Source organism: Euprymna scolopes, chromosome 33, assembly GCF_053919585.1.
Source record: "Euprymna scolopes isolate OS-2025 chromosome 33, ASM5391958v1, whole genome shotgun sequence".
Classification (NCBI taxonomy): domain Eukaryota; kingdom Metazoa; phylum Mollusca; class Cephalopoda; order Sepiida; family Sepiolidae; genus Euprymna; species Euprymna scolopes.
In genome coordinates, this window is record NC_136514.1 from 60,445,496 (window position 1) to 60,462,434 (window position 16,939).

The 16,939-nt window shown below is 29.9% G+C and overlaps 1 protein-coding gene across 2 annotated transcripts in view; it reads left to right on the top strand.

Annotated features, from left to right (window-relative positions):
• LOC145258252 (U24-ctenitoxin-Pn1a-like) overlaps positions 1-16,574 on the top strand; it is a 551,994-nt gene extending 535,420 nt beyond the window's left edge. The window contains exon 6 of one of the 2 annotated variants that reach the window (XM_080116228.1): positions 16,360-16,574. The gene's annotated coding sequence lies outside the window, so the exon portion shown is untranslated. The remainder of the gene's footprint in view (positions 1-16,359) is intronic. The other variant, XM_080116229.1, reaches the window with a different exon arrangement.
• The last annotated feature ends 365 nt before the right edge of the window (positions 16,575-16,939 follow it).

Consider the following 16,939-nt stretch of genomic DNA (forward strand, 5'->3'; position numbering starts at 1 on the left):
TGGTAACGTCTCTTCTGTGAGGCGAAAAAGCCATCACCCACAAAATTTCAAAGATAGTCCTGTACCCTTTCAGATCAGGAAAGGCTGTGTTTTGGGGCTTCAACCCAGATGTAGCAACACTACCTTAAACCGTATTCAACTCTTGTACAAGTAGAGGATTTCATCGGGAGTGAGGTATCTTCTGGAGTGGTAGAACGATCCGATCATTTTGCCAGTGGTTTTGGCAACGGATCTGATGTAGATCTTCGATTTCAGGTCAGGGGTAAAGAAGTTTGTCGAAGTCGGATGCTTCATCAAAGAGGCAAAGCGGACATTTGAGGGTTGATCATGAAAATACAGAAGTTTGGTTTTGGATGTATGAAAAGTAGCTTGTCAATTTTTACACTACACACTCCAGTTCGGAGGAGAGAGATTCTGCAAGATACTGATCTTTATCGGCCTTTGAAGTGTTGCCGTAAATTGTATTAAATGAACGAAGGATGTTATTAGGGAGATCGTTGACGAAGATCAGGAAGACAGTTTAACCTATGATGGATTCCATGAATACTGTGAGCTTCAGATTTCTGCTCATCAACCACCACTGTGATAGACCTATTGAGAGAAAGAATTTGATGGTTGAAAGGACATTTTCGTTTCTGGAATAGTGGAAACCTTATTGTTGTCGGATCCTGTCAAATTCGTTAAATATATGAAGAGCTATTGCTCTAGAAACGAAGCCTTCGTCTATTGATTCACTAATTCTGTGTGATATTAGCATCGGCAGTAACTCTCAGAATGGATACTATATTGCTTGTTGCTAAATAGGTTGTTTTTGTTGAGGTGGGTAACAAAGAACTCAAGCAATTCACTCATGACGCACAGGTGGCTGATTAGTCTGTATTCATATGCAGAAGACCGAAGCCTTTGTGTTTATAAATACTTGGCTGATTTTCGAGGTTTTTTAAGGTGTTGGGCAACATCTTTCCTTAAGGCAGCGACTGAATAACTTTGTTAGTATTGAAGTTAGTTCCGGTTGTAGTTTTTTGAATACGTCGATTGAGGTGTTATCTAAGTCAGTTGTTTTGCTGGGATCAAGGTACTTGATAAGCTTGGCGACATCTCAGACAGCTATATGGATGTCGCTCAGAGAATTTTCAGTTCTGGGAAGAAATTCAGTTGTTAGGCGACCATTATCATTCACGATGGAGTTTAATGCGAAGTTATGTATATATATATATATATATATATATATATATATATGCACACACACACACACACACACACACACATATATATATATATATATATATATATATATATTATTTATATATAACCAAACTATGTCCATCGCTTTATTGCAAATTAGTAAAATATCAATATTTCACTAAATATACGTCACAACCAAATGAAAATTGTATCATCAAATGACTGTTCAAGATTAGTTATTTCCCAAAATTTTATTTAAATCCATGCGATATTCACGAATTTATGACAGTTTATTTATTATCAAGTAATTCATACAATATTTATGCTTTATTGCAGGTCTTTTAAATGCCAAAAAGGAGCGATTAACGGTTATCGAAAAGGAAAGGATTGTTACTGGACTCGCAGAAGATTTGTTCATTAAAGATTTAGCTATGGAGCTTGAAAGGGATCCTAGAACTTTGACTTCATTCGTAAACAACCCCACCACAAAATCCAGAAAGGATAAGGGCACCAGGAGAAACCTTTCACATCGTGATATTCGGAAAATTCGTAAGGGCAGTCAACCGAAACCCAAACAGTATCAGTGCTTCCATTTTTGCAAGAGCTGGACTCGCTCAAAGATTCAGACAGGCCCGATGTAATGTATTGAATGAGATGGGAAGGAACATCAAAACTATTCCAAGGCCTCCATTGAGCAAACAACATAGTGAAAAACGAAAGGCTTAGGCACAGAATTACATGAAAATGGATTTCCAATGTGACCTATTTACGGATGAGACCAATGCTACTCTTGATGGTCCGGATGGATGGGCCCAAGTTTAGAACTCGAACAGAACTCCAACCCCTTACAGAGTTCATCGCCAACGAGGAGGTGGAGTCCTCATGTTTTGGGCGGGAATCATTAGGGATAAGTTGGTTGGACTGGTGTCAAACTTACCAGCAATGCGTACACGGCCTTTTTGGATAAACATTTGCCACTATGGCTAGATGACCTACCATTGTCATGTGGCTTTCAGATGATTTTTATGCATGGCAATGCACCATCCCATTCTGTTAGGGCGACTGCAGCCTTCCTTGAATCTATGGGTTGCTTTTGAAAAACTCAATGACTTGACCACCGTGTTCTCCAGACCTTAACCCCATTGAATATCTCTGGTCAATATTAAAAAGAGGAGTTTATGAGGGAGGAGGGCAATTTACTTCAAAAATGCCTTGTGGAGAACATAGTAAATATTGCTACAGCCATAACTCGTTTTTGAGATACAAACAATTAGGAAAAAGGTTGTTTTAAGTTATTTAAAAAATGTCGATAAATAATCCATTTATTGTAGGCTTAGCACGTATGATGTGCTTTTTCTCATTATTCTGTGACAGAAAAATATAATAAAAAATAACGTTAGCATGATGAAACATAGTATTTTTGCCCTAAAACAACATTTAAAAAGACTTGCAATAAAGTGATCAAACAGTGGAAATTCCACGGTAAAGAATAAAATGTCATAACTTCGTGATTATCGCATAATGTTGAATAAACTTTTCGAAATAATTAACCTTAACGCAGTCGTTTAATGATATAATTTTAATTTTGTTGTGGCGTATATTTAATGAAATAGTGATAGTTTACTAATCTGCAATAAAACGATTGACGCAGTTTATATATATATATATATATATATATATATATATATAAATATAATAAAATATAATATAATATATATATATATATATATATGTATATTAACTTATTTATTCATGGCGTTTGGTTTCTGTTTTTTTTACATTTAAATATTCATTCATTGAGTTTTGTTTGGTTTGGTTGTTTTGTTGAGGTAGAGAAAATTTGTTTTTTCTTTTTAACTTTGCAGAATATAATTGAGTTTTACAAAAAGAAACGAAATAAAAAAGCAAAACTATCAATCTTTGGTGTATTTCGGTCAGGAAGGCAGTATCTTCAAACAGACTGATTTGGTAGCATGTTTTTTTTTTTTTATCTTGGCGCCTAATTGGTTTATATTAAAAAGGAACCATTTACTTTTCAATAAATTATAACGTTGCTTTTTTTAAAGAAATCAATAATATATCGTTTCAAGTACTAAAATAAAAGTTTTCGTTTTTATACATATTAATATTAACAGAAAGCAAATATGCAAACAAAATTATTTGTGTGTCCGATTTGCATAATTATTTCAAGCAGTTCATAATGAAATAATATATATATATATATACATATATATATATATATATATATATATATATATATATATATATATATATTATGCACATTACTTTCACTCCACTGATGAAGACGGAAGGATCGGTCGAAATTATGTACATGTAAAAAGAGTTTTTTTTTTTAAATTCTTTATAATAATATTTTGCATTCCTTCTCGTCACCAATAAAAAAATGAATAAAGAAACGTTATAAAGTCTTATACTTTTCGTATTTTTTATACATCTTTATATATATATATATCATTTCAAACTTAAGCCGCATATATATATATATGTATATATATATATATATATATATATATATATATATGAGCAAACAGTTAATGAAATATGTTAAAAAACACTTTGAAATGAGTTAAAAACATATTTAATCTGAAAATGGAAACACTAGATAAATGGATAGTTCTTAATCCGCGGAGTTTCGAAGAAATACTCTACTTCTCATCAGAGGGTAGGAATTAGCAAAATGCAGGATCGGATTTTGCATGCAGAAGTATTAGATGAAACAACAAATAAGTCAAAGATCTTACTTGAAAACAAAATAAGTTAAGCAGAGGGAATATGGTAAATAAAAAGGTGATTATACATTAATGGATAGTCTGGTGGAAGATAAAAAATCCAGTGACGGTAAAATCCAAATGTAAAACTTCAAGAAAGTTAAAAGAGTTTCCATTTGTACAAGTAAAATCCAAAGAAATCCCGTAATTGGAAGAAGATGGTTCATAATAATCCAAACGCAGAAATCCGTGGAATAATCCACAAAAAAGTGTGTACAAGGAAAAAATAATATCAATAAAAGAAAAATAAGATGTGCTTTTCACTCTACTTCCGAGACATAACTATAAATAAAAAAAATCTGGGAAGAGAAAGGAGAAAAAAAAGAAAGAAAAAAAGATAAAGTTAAATATTAAATAAAGGGAAACAAAAGTCAAACTGACCCAGACAGGAAATGTTAAAGGCGCGAAAATATATATAGGGCAAAATAATATATGTCAACTGAAAATGTACAGGTCACTTATAAAAAAAAAAGTGTCAGCAAGAATTGTTAAACGACATTAAAAGGAAAATAAAAATAAATAAATAAATATATAATAATAAATAGAAAATAAATAAATAAATAGAAAATGAAATATAATAAAAAATAAAATATAAAATATAATATATAATATAAAATAAAGTAAAATAAGAATAAAATTAAAAATTAAAAAAATTAAAAATAAAAATTATTTAAGGGGAGAAATTGGCTGGTATCTGCAATTTCAGGAATATATATATATATATATATATATATATATATATATATATATATATATATATATATATATATAAAGCTCTATTATAAGCTCTATTTCCTATTTGGTATTATCGAGCTTTTATATCTGGCCGAGATAATTTTATAAATATTAATCCTTTAATATTTATAATTTACTTTAATTTTACCATCTTGGATCATTTTTGTAAATTCAATTGTAATTTTCATTTATATATATATATATATATATATATATATATATATATATATATATATATATATATATAAGGCTTAAGTTTGAAATGATATTCCCATTGGTTCCTTACATATCAATGGTAAATACTATTGCCATTATAAAACGCTGAAATTGAATGGAAAACTATTAATGGCACACATATAGTATAATTATCGGGTTAAAACCACATTCGATTGCAATATTTAAGTGGTTACGTGATGTTTCTCTCAACAAACTGTTTTTTATAGGAGAACGGAAGACTAATGAAATATCGACCTGGCAATGTATGTCAGAAAAGAAAAGTATAAAGAAAATCAAACTCCAAAATATGATACGCGAATAAAAAAAAATCTAAATCTACTCGTTTTCCGGTAACTATCTTTTAGTATTTTGTTTTTGTATAGCTTTTCATTGTATAGCTTTTCATTGTATATCTTACATTACATATCTTCATATAAATCTACTGTAATTGTTAGCGTAATAATTTCCATTTAAATCATATCCCTAAAATTGAATAAGCATAATATTTAAGAAGGATTTTGATTAATGCATCATTTTTAATTAACCAATTTAATTAATTTCTATTAATATCGACTAAACTATTGCATTTATATAGGCAAATGAGCTAAGTGTAAATGAATAAACGTTGTTTCATTATGAACTGCTTGAAATAGTTATGCAAATTGGACACACAAATAATTTTGTTTGCATATTTGCTTTCTGTTAATATATGTATAAAAACAAAAACTTTTATTTTAGTACTTGAAACGATATATTATTGATTTCTTTTAAAAAAGCAACGTTATAATTTATTGAAAAGTAAATGGTTCCTTTTTAATATAAACCAATTAGGCGCCAAGCTAAAAAAAAAAAAACATGCTACCAAATCAGTCTGTTTGAAGATACTGCCTTCCTGACCGAAATACACCAAAGATTGATAGTTTTGCTTTTTTATTTCGTTTCTTTTTGTAAAACTCAATTATATTCTGCAAAGTTAAAAAAAAAAAAACAAGTTTTCTCTACCTCAAAAAAAAACAAAAAAAACAACAAAACCAAACAAAACTCAATGAATAAATATTTGAATGTATAAAAACCAGAAACATAAGGACACTTTCCAAAATAACTGAATTCAGCATTAAATAACCCGAAGAAGCTTAATATGTCCTTAAACAAAATAAAAACCAAACGCCATGAATAAAGAAGTTTATATATATATATATATATATATATATATATATATATATATATATATATATATATATATATATATATATATAAACTTGAAGCATAAATCTTTTTCTAAATTTATTGGATCAAGCAATAAATAGATTGCAGGAGAAGGTAATGCCCGAGATTGTGCATTTCATAGAACACCAGCCGGACCATACATTATCCCGTAAAATAAGATTTCCTGTTACAAATCATGCAAAAATCTCGTCCAACTACAACCACTGAAAATAATTTTCCTTTTCTTCTGTGTGCCTTAACGAAACTTCCATGAGCAAAGTTTATATCCAATAAATGCCCGTCTATGGAACACAAACCATGGGAATATTTCCCAGCTAACTACAACGTTGTCATTTGCAAGTTAAGTGTTAACAGGTCCTTATTACGCCATCATATTAAATAATCAAATTCTGTTCAGGTTTATTATTCCTGTAGTCCTTGCATTCGATGAGCGATGTTTGCAATAAAGGAGCAAAAACTGCTATTTTTCTGGATCATTTTTGTCATCATTCTTTTGCTTTCTTGTTTTTACCTAACGGTGTTCTCCTACAGGAATACAAACACAACTCTTTTTATACAGTTTTTAATTTTACTATTTATTACTATTTATTATTACTTATATATATATATATATATATATATATATATATATATATATATATATATATATATATATATATATATGGACTAAAAAACACTCTTTGAAACTAACTTTGACCGACACTGAACACTTACAGTTGGAGACAGAATGTCTGAACACTGAACACACGCATAGCATCAGTCTGAAAAACATATTTAATATCAGCGGAGGGATATCTACAAACTCCCATTTTAAAGAAAAACTTTTTACGAAAATATCTGAAGAGAGCACACCCTAAGCTCGAAACGCGTTATAAAAATATTTTAAAATAAAAATATGATGAAAACCTTAAAAAAAAACCCACAATTGTTGATGGCTACACTCTTTTAAATATACATTTTTTCTCTCGTTGGAACTACACAACCATCACTTTAAATATATATATATATATATATATATATATATATATATATATATATATATATATATATATATATATATATATATATACATACATACATACACACATACATACATATATATATATATATATATATATATATATATATATATATATATATATATATATATATGGTAAGTTATGAAAATATATATGGCAGTGAAGCTACACAGAATATTTCGCGTTTCATTCTCGTGAGAATTCGTCAGGCTTATGCGAAAAGTTGTGGTTAAGCATATGCTATTACATTTTCTAGTTATCCAATCAACTTCCTAGTTGCCACTGCGCCCATCCTAATCATCCAATGGGCGGGCACTTACAGGACAAAGGTACAGTTGACCTCCGGTTCACCCCTTCTATTTGTAAGTTTATGGGAAGGGTAGATATACTTTTGTTGTAGTAAGCTAACCTACTTTCAGCCCAAGTGTAGTTAGAGAGAGAGAGAGAGATAGAGAAAGAAAGCGAGAAAGAGAGAGAAAGATAGAGAACAACAGAGATGTGAAGAGATTCCAGAGTTCAACAAGATATGCCCGAAGACGGACGGAGGTTACATCAACCGAAATACTGTGAAAATAACATTAAATATTCAGTAGTAGGTTCATTAGTCTAAAAATCCAGATCATACGAATAATCAATCCTCATCTCAAAACTTTATGGAATAAGATATTTTTTTTCGTTTTGCTACAAGTGTTAGTGGTAAGGCAAAAGTAAATAAAACCCATGTTTTTTATGACTTAAAGTTCAAAAATGAATTCAAATTTTATGACTTTTAAGTTCAAAAATGAATTCAAACTTTATGATATTTAAGTTCAAAAAATGAATTCAAATTTTATGACTTTTAAGTTCAAAAATGAATTCAAATTTTATGACTTTTAAGTTCAAAAATTAATTCTAATTGTATGACTTTTATGCTCAAAAATGAATTCAAATTTTATGACTTTTAAGTTAAAAAATGAATTTAAATTTTATGACTTTTAAGTTCAAAAATGAATTCAAATTTTATGACTTTTAAGTTCAAAAATGAATTAAAATTTTATGACTTTTAAGTTAAAAAATGAATTAAAATTTTATGACTTTTAAGTTCAAAAATGAATTAAAATTTTATGACTTTTAAGTTCAAAAATAAATTCAAATTTTATGACTTTTAAGTTCAAAAATGAATTAAAATTTTATGACTTTTAAGTTAAAAAATGAATTCAAATTTTATGACTTTTATGTTCAAAAATGAATTCAAATTTTATGACTTTTAAGTTAAAAAATGAATTAAAATTTTATGACTTTTAAGTTAAAAAATGAATTAAAATTTTATGACTTTTAAGTTCAAAAATGAATTAAAATTTTATTCTTGTTTAAATCGATTTAAAAATCATGCTTTAGCTTGCGACCGGAAAGCATTTACTTCAACGCTGTTACACCTTTCTGAATGGTGTTGACAATCATGTTACATATTACAGTTAGTGTTACACGTCACGAAAAACATAATCTTACTTTAACGTACAACCAACCCTAAATCTTGATGGTAAATTTTAGCTTGTGTCTGTCTATAGTACTTTTTTTTGCAGCACGTGGTTAGTTTCATGCCAATGTATTCTTTTAGCAAGAGAGCACAAAAAATATCACATGACCTAGCATTTTTTGGGGGTGGAGGTAGTAAAAATTTCGATTTTACTAGAGTATGCAGCAATTCTGACATTATTCTTTTGCTGAATATAGTGAATTGTGTATACGTTATTAGATTAATATATTTTAAAAAAATATCGTTAATATCCATTAAAAAACACGTGACATAAACAATGCCAGAGTGAAAGGTTGTCGGGTAATTAGTACCATTGCCAGCAAAGTTAGGTCATTTCGATTAATTGAATGTCTAGAGAGGAGACATTAGCAATGTAGATAGCGCTATCAAAGTTTGCACTACAGCCGTGATGTTATTAGAAATAAGAGTTACACGGCTTGCTTGTTGGCCAACAGTCAATATTGGTCTTAAGTGACTCGGCCATACAAGATGCATATTTTTTTTCAGGATAGACACAGTGTCCCCGACTAGGAAACACAAAAGGCCGGTTATTTTGAAGTGTGGATTTGGATCCGTCGAAGATTTGCGGAGCTGTTTACGTTGTGTGTTTAACTCAAAAGAACATATAACTCCATTGCCAGCACGTGAATTTATTTATTTTTTTGCATTTTACTATTATATATATATATATATATATATATATATATATATATATATATATATATATATATATATATACATATGTGTGTGTGTGTGTGTGTGACTTATTTTAGGTATACACATAATATTATAAGGAGATATAATATTATGCATATCGATTTTCTGCATTTACTTTAGCGGTATCCAATACGTGAGTAGAACTAAGTAGTACGCTACAAAAATATGTATAATACAAAAAAGCTACATAGATGTGTCCACTTTTCTTCCCTGTAGGGAATCGTCAGGCTGAGTGCACCTTGTTTGACCGTTTCCTTTCAGCGATGGTACGCAGACGCCTCTGTGTAACTTAATTGCTATAAACACATTTCCATGCCTTACTACACACACACACACACACACACACACACACACACACACACACACACACACATATATATATATATACTAGCAAAAGTACCCGGTGTTGACTGGGTTCAAAAACAGCCTACAGAAAATGGACTCTGATTTATGAAAGTATGATGGGTTATGAAAAGGTAGGGTTGTAAAGAGATAGCTTCGAATTCGGGGGTATCAAAGCCAAAGCAAAATATGATGAAAGTAAAAATTAAATAGATAAATCCCATAATTTATTATACCATACCTGTTCACACTGAAACACTTATCACAATATTCTGTGCATCTATATTAAAAAACCTTGTTAAACTTTGTAACATATTTCCATTCTATAGAGGTCAGGTGCGAATGAACACCCCATAATTTTATTATACCATATTTCTTCAAACTGAAACATAATTATCAAAGTATACTTACGCAGATAGAAAGTTTTTATTAAAGTATGTGCCTATTTCCATTCTATGGAGGCCAGGCGCGAACGCAGACCCCACAATTTTATTATACCATCCCTATTTAAGTGAAACCATACTTATCAAAGTATTCTTATGTACATGTATATCAAAAACACTTGTAAACGGTTTTTTTAATTTTTAAATTTTTTATTTCCATACTTTGTGGATCAGGCGCGAACGCAGACCCCACAATTTTACTGAACCACCGTTCTGCCAGATCAAACATACCCATTCCTGTGTCTCGATACATCTTCTATCATTATATGTAACAGTTTTTTTAAATAGTCAACCATATAGGAGCCTATTCGTGACCAGATACACACACACTCACACACATTCAGCTTTATATTATATATATATATATACTTTTATTTTTGTTACATAGCGATTTACGTATCGCGACACAGTCATTAGTATGTTTCAGTCAACTAGTTTTTTTTTTACATGGTGGTTACCACTTATCAAGGCCAGGAAGCCAATCAAGGATAAGGGTTATTGCAAATACAGTACGTTAGTGTGGAGATTTGATGAAGTGTTTACTTAAGGGGGCGGTTCATTAGGAATTTGTTAACGTTGGACTTGAAGACATCCAGGTTGTAGTCAGGTGGGAAGCAGGCAGACGGAACAGAGTTCCACAGGCGTGCAGTTCTAAGAAAGAAGCTTTGTTCATGGAATCCACGTTTTGATTTAGGCACAGATAAAGAGTGGGGGAAATTTTTCACAATGGATTCAGCTAGACGGGTGTTTGTCGTGAAAGATTGGCGAGGGGGGACCAGAGATTGGAGTTCAGACGAGCACCTGCCATGGAAATAACTAGAGATATTTTCAAGTGATGTTGGTATTCTAAAGTTCAGTCCTTAACTGATTGAGGACTGAACTTTGGATAAAGCAACATCGCTTGATGATGTCTCTAGTTACTTATAACTAATTGACTGAGATACTCATGACTGTGTAGCAGTACCTGAATGTTTATGTAAAAACAAAAGAAGTGTTTTGCTATACTTTGTATTAAACACTCTTGTATAAACCTCGTTAAATTCATTGGATGTTTTATCTCTGAATAATATTAACCTGAAATAATCACACACACAAACACACACACAAACAAACACACACACACACACACACACACACACACACACATATATATATATATATATATATATATATATATATATATATATATATATATATATATATGGGAATACCCGTCCAAGGAAAGGTCAAATTAATTCCCCCGAACAAAACACTTTTATGTTAACTTACCTAGGATAAAATAGAGATACAATGCTAGTGAACCTGTATGTATATCGATATCTTAATTCTAATAAAGAAATTATATTGTCTTCATTCTAGAAAATGTCTTAAATTTACGACTTAATCTTAAGAAGTCTTAAGACAAAATTGAAATTTAAGGAGTCTTGTTTAATTTATGTCTAATGACAATGGATCTAATTCAATGCAAATCTGAAATATTTGAATTCTTAATTGAAAAGTTTAGCTAATATTATGCTCATAAAACTCTTTAAAATATTTAAAAAAAAAAAACTGAAAGTTGACGAATATTTTGATTGATACATATCTATTATTACATTTTTACAAAAATCGGAGGTTAATGAGTTTGGGAAGAGAAACATCATAATTTTATTTACTTCCTGTGTATATATAACTAAATTAAACTGATTATATCCCACATTGCTCAACATTACGCTTAGCACTTCTGTTTAAAACCTCACAATAATCGACTAATTTCTTTCGAAATAAATCTTGTACACACAAACATACAAACATACACTCATACCTCACTTTTTATAGAGATTGTACTAAAGTTGAGTTGATAAATCTTTGTTTAACTAAGACCTTTTTCATTTGTTTTGGGATTGAGTTATGTTTGTAAAATGTTCAACTTTAATTGTTCTAATTAGCCTTAATTTTTAATAAACACACGAACTGATCGATCTTTTACGAATGTTCTATCCATCACTCTCTAAATCTCTTGCATTACATGTTGTTTGCCATCAGCATCTTATTTCGATACTTATGTAGTATAAGGAGCATGCTATCATTAGGCTCGTTCAGGTGGGTTACAGAAAACGCCAGAAGATGCCAAAACGCTGGCGCCTCAACCATAATAAAAATAAATCATTAAAAAAATCAAAAGTTTTTAGTTATCAGTTGTTGTTATTCAAAAAATAAATATTTATTCATGAAACTTAAAATAAACGTTATATATGGAATGAATGACCCAACGGGTGAATTGTTTTTTTTATAGTTTATAATTTAATAAAAAATTGCACTTTCAAAAAAGGTTTTGTAAAAATTGCTCAATAATTATTCAAGATATTGTTTTCATTTTTCAAATAATTTTTCATTGGTTTAGTTTCGAACTGACAGAAATATATTTTTTGATTGAAAATAAGTGACCAGCATCTGCGCGAAAAAAAAAAAAATTACGGAACTTTCGGTCGGAACATTCCAGAGTTTTCCGTAAACCGTTGGAACAATTCTTACGATAGTGCGGTTCCTATACTGCATAAGTACCCTTATTTTATATGGTATCTATCTCTCACACTTGCACGTCTCATTCTTTGGTTATTAACAGTCAAAGGTGATAAAAATGATTAACATGATTGGAATAGTTTATTCTTAACAAAAGAAAAAAAAAGGAATATAACCAGGAGTAGTAATATTATTTTATCCGCATCTGAAACCGAGTGCGGGGGAAAATATAATAAGTAAAAATATGTTATTTTTTATTATTTTATATCTACGTAACGCTCACTTCTCTGATTTTGTCCCTCAATCTTCGCATTTTATGATTAATGTTTCTGACAAAGTGATAAGAATTGCTGTTTTATGGTTGGAATCTATGTATCAAACATTAATCGTTTTTCATATGTATATAATAGTTTTGCGCCGTTTACATCAAGTGGCTTTATGCCTTTTCCATTAAAGAAAAATCTAACTTTGCAAACTTATTTTTCGTTGATGCAAACAATCTGACCCGAGCTCAATGAATGACCCAACGGGTGAATTTTTTATAGTTTATAATTTGATAATAATGAAAACGTTGTTTTGCTTGCACACACTGATGTGGTGGAAAGAAGAAAATAAAAAAGTGGGATGCAGTAGATTCAGAAGTTTTATTATCTGAAGGATGAGATTTCAATCAATATAATCACAGTAACTTTTTTTTTTATTGTATCTTCATTCAAACCCAAAATAAACTTTAGTAGCACATACATTGGATGCTAATGGCGGCAAAATGCTAACTTATCGTTAATAATGGGAAATACGTAAAGTAAAGCAAGTAAGAAAGTTTGTAAATAGCCATAGAATTTCTTCAGTCTATATACATAATAAGTTTGTATACATATTAAGTCTATATACATGTTAAGTCTATATACATGTTAAGTTTATATACATGTTAAGTCTATATACATATTAAGTTTATATACATGTTAAGTCTATATACATGTTAAGTCTATATACATGTTAAGTCTATATACATATTAAGTCTATATACGTATTAAGTCTATATACATATTAAGTTTATATACATGTTAAGTCTATATACATGTTCCTCAAGTAAATCAATTTATTTTTAAAGTGTGTATTTATTTATCTTATGCATAGATAGTGCATACACTCTGATATGTCCTCTGAAAAGAGATGTATTTGTTTGAAGTAGCTGAGTGGCCTTGACTATAGTATTCTAGTAATAATCTGATAAGTTGCCTAATTGAACGAGTGTTCATAGTCATAGTGTTCGTTGTCGAAACTATTATAATAGTTAGCGTGACGCTTTCGGCATACCCGTCGACGTCCCCCACCAAACAGGCATAATAGTCGATATTTATGTTATAAACAGCCGATCATATTCTTGGTAGGATCACTTTTAGACGCACATGTTTGATATATCAATGTTGATCAAACGATACTAGATCGCACGACAAAATCAAAACAAAGATATTTGAAATAAAAAATATATATGTTTATGTTGCGAGATAAACACATTATAACATTTATATTTGTTTATTATCCACTGACAACTGCTGTTGACAATCGTCTGCGTGAATGCATGTGTATAAAGTGCGTCTGAAGATGATACGCAATACAGTTTCAAGTATTTCTTAAAATAATGATGTTTTTATGTTTTTATGATAAAATTTGCAGCTAATATTAAGGCAAATAAATTCCAAACACTTAAATCTCGATTCTCTATTTCGGATAAGATCTTACACATTTTTAATATTCATTGTAATTTGCAGTGTCAAGAGGTTATTTGCAAGTGGTAGAATTTAGCAAAATGACTCGCAAAAAAAAAGAACTAACAATGGATGAAAAAACTATATAATTCACGAAATTGGCAAATAAAAGTCGTCTTTACAAATTTCGAAAAATTAAAATAGGGATGATCGAAAAATCCAGAAAATTCGTCAAATGGGAATGAAACCAAGAAAGGAAGAAAAAGAACAGGCTGAATTCAGGAAATTAATTAAGCGTGATCTGCCTCGTATCTGTAGAGAAGTAATTCGAATCCCAAATGCATCAAGTGCTTTCATATTGCAGGCATCTGGAGCTCCTAATTTGTCAAGAGAAACAAAATTTTCGCATTAAAGGAAGTTTGTTAACGTAAGAAATCAAACCAAAAAGCCTATTTTAACAAAGAAACAGAAAAAGAAACATAAAAAAGAAACAAAAAATAACAGGTTAATGTAGGTAAAGAGATACATGAAAACAGATTTTAATAAAGTTTTGTTGACTGACGAGTCAAGAATCACACTTGATGGGCCGGATGGATGGACTCGAGGATAGGTCTGTAACCAACGTGATTCGAAACATTTTTGATAAACATCAACAAGGTGGCGGATCAATCATGAGTTGGACTGAAATTATTTGCAATGAACTAGTGGATCCATTTAAAATGAACTCCAAAAGTTACTGTGAGTTTTTAGATTAACACTTCTTTGAATAGCTGGATAAAAAAACCAAGGGGAGATCTATGATTTTATGCAAGATAACGCACCAAGTCACGCATGAAAGTTTACAAAATCATAGTTGAAGGAAAAGTTTATTTTTTATTTTTGGAGAGACGTATATGGGCTGACTCGCAAATAGTTGTGACTTAAATCTCACTAAGAACCTCTGGAACATTCTCCAAAGAGAAATTTATCGCAATGGGAGGCAATTTAACAGCAAGCATGACCTTTGGAAAACATTTATGGTTGGTGCAAATAATATATCAGCCTCTACAATTGCAAATTTAACATTAGATGTTGATAACAGACTGATGAGAGTCCTTGAAAAGAAAGATGCATTTGTGCAATAAATGATGAAATGTTTAAATATGTATTTATTTTTTGTTTTATTTTTTGTAAAATCACATATAAGTTATGATATTATCTCTAAAGCATCTCTATAAATTGATATAAAATATTGGAACGTTTTTTATAAGAAAAATATAATAAAAAAATGATAGTTGCAAATAAACATTTGACAGTCGAATTAGTCTGTTTTGTTAATTATAATAATTATTTTCAAGGCTAACAATTTTTTTTTTAGGTGAGTACAAATCTATGTATACAATATCTAAAAAAAATTCATAACGTTCAAGAAATGACAAATTAATACAATTATTTTCAAAATACTTCATAATTTGTTATTTGCATATAATCGGTAGACGCAATTTATGTCCAACCAAGAATTTAAAAAGTAAAAATAAACACCTGCTGAGTTGGTATATTCTTGATTGGCCTTACGCCGGATGATTAAAATGTAAATTAAAATAATATATATATATATATATATATATATATATATATATATATATATATATATATATACATTCTCTGGGGATCAATTAAGTCTGAAAAGGAGTGGGCGAATATTAAAGATGAGTAGTTAAAGGTGCATGAAAACAACATTAAAAGGGTGAAAGTGACAGATAGTAAGACTGATTGAGTCAAGTAGAGAGATAGAAGTTTTAATATGAAGATGATATACTTTCTTTTTTTTTCATGGCCCCTGGCAACACCGGGTAGCCCTGCTATTGTATATATATATATATATATATATATATATATATATATATATATATATATATATATATATATATATAATGTTTTGGTAAATGACATATATACCGATTTTTTTTTCTTTTGCAGGCTTCATTTGGTCGGATGAGGCGCATCGAACGAAGCAGTGAACTGCCTTCCATCTTTACAGTCACCAACATCACATCAGCTTTACACGTGAACACACCCGTCGACATATTTGTATAATTTGGAAGCCATATTTCTATTATAACATGACAACAGTGGCCATTCAATTAAATGCATTTAACAAACGCACCAGCGATGAACAATGAAACATTTAAAAACACAAGATATATAACGCTTTATGAATCAACATAAAATGCTCCTCAAAATGAAAAAGAGGAGTTTCTAACTGAAATATATTATTTTGGGACGCCATATATATATATATATATATATATATATATATATATATATATATATATGTGTGTGTGTGTGTGTGTGTGTATGTGTGTGGGTGGGTGTGTGTATAATATTAGAAAATTTATTTCCCCCCAATATATGGTGTGTTATAAATCAAGCTAGTTTTATATTGTTAATGCTATTATTTTTATGTAATGAATATAAGTACATCCGGACCCCTCCTCACAAAAATATGATTGGCTGTTTAAGCCATAAATGCCGACTGGTAGAGCCACCTAGAAGAGAC